The 5,643-nt window shown below is 41.8% G+C and overlaps 1 pseudogene; it reads left to right on the top strand.

The window, feature by feature from the left end:
* Positions 1-656: 656 nt before the first annotated feature.
* LOC147226046 (uncharacterized) lies at positions 657-2,686 on the top strand (annotated as a pseudogene).
* The last annotated feature ends 2,957 nt before the right edge of the window (positions 2,687-5,643 follow it).

The raw sequence follows: 5,643 nt of genomic DNA, 5'->3' as shown, positions 1-5,643 counted from the left end.
AGCCCCGTGCTTTCCTCATGATCCCCCGGGACTTGAATCAGGTGAGACTAAATAAATATTTCCCCTTCCCTTACTGTGTTGAAACAATTTTATGCTAATAAAGCCCTGGCGAGGATCAGCGAGGTTTTACCGATGATGGATATCGCGAGAGATTTAAGAAGTCCAAATTTGTATGGAGTCCGTTTTCTGATGCAAGCAGCGAAGTAAGGTCTCGCACTCGGTTGATATTTAATAAACAAAAAAACATTGGCTTAGAAATCTAAACAATTTCGACTGTTTTCTCTAAAACTAAATCATCCGCCATGTTAAGTCTACCGCTAACCAGGTGAACCACAAATATTTAGAGGCTGCGTCGTTTCCAGATATTTGAAACTATTTTTTTCCGCCGAATGCGATGGTTGAGATTTGCGAGAGCACATCATTCGCGCGATGCTGAGCGCCGTATTCGGATTTAGCCTCATCCCTGGGCCATAAGGCTGTACGCTGTACACCATTCATCTGACTTCTTTTCAGCTGCGGGGCAAAATACATCAGCCAAGTGCTCTGAATAAACAACACAAAAAAAAAAAAAGGTTAGTCAGTGGATCCCTGTTTCCCGGAGATAAGTGCGGCCTGAACACAGAGGCATCAAATGTGGGGGAATAAAAAGGATCTCGATGTTTGACCCAGAGATTATACGTGCTCGTGGAGCGATGTACTTCGTAGTCAGTGCGACGAAGGACTACTGGCAGGGTGTCGGTTGTTGTTGACAGACCTTTATGCAAGAGAAGCTGTTTGGCCCTGCGGCGCGTTTGCCTGTCTTTGATGCCACGGCCCATTTGTCGGGTCTGGGGTCAACTGTGTGAAGCGGTGCTTTAACATCTCTATGAAATTACTTCCGAACTGGACAGCAGGCAGTGTTGTCTGGCTGGATTTCGGAAATGGCCGACTGCGTGCTTGTTTTTTTTTTTTTTTTTTTTTTTTTTTTTTTACACGATTTTTATGGTAATTTAACATAAGAATCATTTATTTTTGCCTTCGCTCAAACTACTCCACCGTAATCATTATTTGTTAAACTAAATACCATCTATGAAATGGCTGCCTTTTACAACCACTGCAGGGCGTGGGTTGCTAAAAGAAGCAGATTTCCTCCTTCTCCTGACCGTCTCCAACTTTAGCAGTAATAGATAGATAGATAGATAGATAGATAGATAGATGGATGCACAATACTTTGCAAATATATTTGTTCAAAAGGGGCCGGCCCCTCAAGAGGCCCTACCAGATGGTTCTGTATAACAGGCCATCTGGCATATAAGATTAGCATACCTAGATACTTAGTTATCAGACATACAGTGGGGCAGTGAGGTGCAGTCAGGGGAGGCAGGAGTGACCGTGCCTCACCTGTAAATCTTTGAAAGAAAACTTGTCAAATGAAAAAAAAAAGAATGAAATGGTTATATTTATCAGGTATTTTTCATTGAAGTTCACCAGTTTTAGATTGTTTTTTTATTCAAAAAAGCTGGATTTTCACATTTTCTGTTCAAAGAGACTTGCGGTGAGGCCGTGGACTGTTGAGCCTCAACGTAGATTGAGCAATGACGGCTGACTGCTGGCATGCTCTGCACTAAGACCGTGTCGCTGTGTTTGTAAATGTTGAAACAGATTAGGTATATGAACTCCATGTCCAGTGTACAGTGTTTTTTGTCAACAACTCCTTTCTTGTGCGATTGTAAGTCACAAAGTGAGGCACGCAGTTCTCTTGCCTCATGGTTGGGGGCGCTCTTAATTCCAGGGATTTTTCTTGCGACTCCTTGCCAGTGGAGCCATCAGCCATCAACCTTACCGCATGTCACTGCAGTGGGGCAAAAAAGTATTAAGTCAGCCAACAATTGTGCAAGAAGATGATAGAGGCCTGTAATTTTCATAGGTACACTTCAACTATGAGACACAGAATGTAAAAAAAAATCCAGAAAATCACATTATCTGATTTTTAAAGAATTTATTTGCAAATTATGGTGGAAAATAAGTATTTGGTCACCTACAAACAAGCAAAATTTCTGGCTCTCACGGACGTGTAACTTCTGTGGTAAAAGTCCTCCATACGTTACCTGTATTGCACCTGTTTGAACTGGTTATCAGAATAAAAGACACCTGTCCACAACCTCAAACAGTCACACTCCAAACTCCACCATGGCCAAGACCAAAGAGCTGTCAAAGGACACCAGAAACAAAATTGTAGACTTGCACCAGGCTGGGAAGACTGAATCTGCAATAAGTAAGCAGCTTGGTGTGAAAAAATCAACTGTGGGAGCAATTATTAGAAAATGGAAGACATACAAGAACACTGAAAATCTTCCACCATCTGGCAAGATCTCACCCCATGGGGTCAAAAAGATCACAAAAACAGTGAGCGAAAATCCCCGAACCACGCGGGGGGACCTTCTGAATGACCTGCAGAGAGCTTGGACCAAAGTAACAAAGTCTACCATCAGGAACACACAACGCCGCCAGGTACTCAAATCCTGCAGTGCCAGACGTGTCCCCCTGCTTAAGGCAGTACATGTCCAGGCCCGTCGGAAGTTTGCTAGAGAGCATTTGGATAATCCAGTAGAGGCACTGGGAAAATGTCCTTTGGTCAAATGAAACCAAAACAGAACTCAACTTGTCATGTTTGGAGGAGAAAGAATGCAAAGTTGCATCTGAATAACACCATCTGAAGCATGGCGGTGGAAACATCGTATTTTGGGGCTGTTTTTCTGCAAAGGGACCAGGACGACTGATTTGGGGCCATTTATCGTGAGATTTTCAGTGAAAACGTACTTCAATCAGCAAGGGCAGTGAAGATGAATTTTTGATGGGTCTTTCAGCGGGACAATGATCCCAAACACAGCGCCCGGGCAACGAAGGAGTGGCTTAGTAAGAAGCATTTCAAGGTCCTGGGGCGGCCTAGCCAGCCTCCAGATCTCTTTGGAGGGAGTTGAAAATCTGTGTTGCCTAGCGACAGCACCGAAACATCACTGCTCTAGAGGAGATCTGCATGGAGGAATGGGCCAAAATACCAGCAACAGTGTGTGAAAACCTTGTTAAGACTTACAGAAAACATTTGACCTCTGTCATTGCCTACAAAGGGTATATAACATACATAAGTAGTGAGATGAACTTTTGTTCTTGACCAAATACTTATTTTCCACCATAATTTGCAAATAAATTCTTTAAAAATCAGACAATGTGATTTTCTTAATTTTTTTTTGCATTCTATCTCTCATAGTTGAAGTGTACCTATGATGAAAACAACAGGCTTCTACATATTTTTAAGTAGGAGAACTTGCACAATTGGTGGCTGACTAAATACTTTTTCGACGCACTGTATTGTATGGCTCTGATGCAACTTCAAATTGCCCTTCGACACGTGATGTGACGCTTTTTGCTCGAGGTTTCGTGTCGCAACAAGAGGGTTGAAGGCTGAGATCAACCAACCAAACCAGGGGTTTTGCATTGAACAGCCATCTATATTCACATGATATAACATTTGCTTGCAGAATCAAAAAATTCTGATGAACACATTTTCTCAAGAGGTAGTGCTGCAACTTCACGGGTTACATCTTAATGGTAGTCATATTGTAATGTGATGTATTACTTTTAAAAGCATCCTTTGACAAATACTGTCTCCATGCCTTACCCGGGCAAAGATGTTTAAATCCGGGTTCAGGGGAATTCTTTTTTTTTTTTATTATTATTATGATTATTATTTATTCATATTGAAGCGTAATCACATTTCTCAAGAGGTGACAGTGAGTGTCGAGGCCGTCCCTGACGTGACGAAGGGCCACGCCGGAGAGACGGATCAAGCTGTTTTAACCTCCGTGCACGGGGTTAACCACCGTATCTCTCTCTGGAACTCTTAACCATCAGCTAGAGGGAAATTAGGATGATAATGAAACCCTTGGCGCATTCCAATTTAGAAACATCGAAAGGAGGGGGGGGGGGCTGCCAAAAAAAAAAAACTGCACTCTTTCGCTTGGTATATAATGCGGCGGAGCATCAGCTACCAGCTATTAACACATGAATTGGTCCACTTCCACTTCTGTTCATGGAGTTGGCTTTGTGTTTGTCTGCCTTCTTGTTTGTCTAAATCTGAAGATAATTGACTGGATCGCCATGCCTTTTGCCTCGTATTCTTGTCAGGCTCGGCGCTTTTGTTCGCAGAGACGGACAGTGAACCTGTTGCTGAGGCGAAAAGGGCCTCTTTGCTGGCCGGAGCCAGGCTGAGCTGGACAGAAGCTTCAGCAGATCTACAAAGATTTGCATTCCTTTTTACCGCTGTTTTCTGCCTACCATCGCGGGATATAAATCAATTAAGTTTATCAAGTCAATTTAAAAACATACCATTTGACGGTAATTCATCTTGGTTCTGGAAACTACTCAGCCGCATTTTATTAATGCAGTAGTATTTTGACGAATGTTAATGCATGTGTAGTCAAGCCTGTATTACAACTATGAGTGCTATTGCGTCAAAAATGGATGGAGAATATTTGCAGCTGAAGATGCACCCCTTTGTTGGCATGAAAAGACATGACCCATTTTTCTGGATCCACTGCAATATTTTGCCTGGACATTGGTAATCAATCATCTTCATCTAATTAATTATCTTTTTTTTTTTCTTTTAATCCAAATGCATGTAAACGGAGAACGTCAATAAGCATTTATCTGTAAATGTTTTATTCCAATATTGTTTGTTCATTAACGCGTCCTGAAAAATAGGGAAAGATTGATTTTTAATCTATTGTGTAGAAAATAATTTTCAGTTTGTTGGCATCGTCTAATTGCCGCATGCATGTGTGTGTGTGTGTGTGTGTGTGTGTGTGTGTGTGTCTCAGTCCATCAACTGACTGAATCCTAGCTCATTACTCTGGCAGAGAGACACTGCTTTATCTACTATCTAGCCCATTTAAAATGCTGGTCTATTTTTAAATGGGTTTCTACACACCGCCTTGTAAGCAGCAAAGAGCGTAATAACTCACGAAGCTTCACCTCAGTTTCTCCCTGCCCGAGTGTCTGTCACGGTCATTGTTCCATCATTAATGAGTCGAAAGAATATATGTTGTATCATCACAAAAATAATGAGTTCTAACCGTACACAAAATGACCTGGTTCCGGGAAAGTCATTCTCGGTTGGCATTTAAATGACAGCAAGGGAAGAGGTTTGGAGTGTGATAATATAATGAAGCTGATACTTTTCGATAGACAACTGTTGTTTCTTTATTATCGAAATCTTGGATTTACACTTGACCTGAATTTTCCTTTATGAGGGGTCGGACAATGGTCACATTTGCTTGCTCGGTAGGAATGTATTCTCCATAAATGAAGGTGTAAAGGAGATAAAGCATCCACAGTGTGGATTCACAAAATTCCCTCTGGAGCAAATCTAGTGACGTAATTGACAATATTCATGTTGTCCATCTTTCTTGTTCTTCGTGCCTCCCACTCTGGATATGCAGACTATCTTCTCTTTGTCCTCTGATATTTCTGCTTTACTCCCTCCCATCATTTTCTGGGCACATGAATACACGTCCAACGCTCAATTTGCAAGAAACTGAATCCCAGAAAAACAACCCACTGAAATAAACTTAACACAGTTGCTCAAAGCTATATTCCTGAATGCGC

The sequence above is a fragment of the Fistularia commersonii genome, chromosome 16 (assembly GCF_037954325.1).
Source record: "Fistularia commersonii isolate RoL2024-O1a breed Wild chromosome 16, RoL_Fcom_v1.0, whole genome shotgun sequence".
Lineage (NCBI taxonomy): Eukaryota > Metazoa > Chordata > Actinopteri > Syngnathiformes > Fistulariidae > Fistularia > Fistularia commersonii.
Note: the sequence above shows the minus strand (reverse complement) of the source record. Positions and strands in the feature narration are given on the sequence as shown.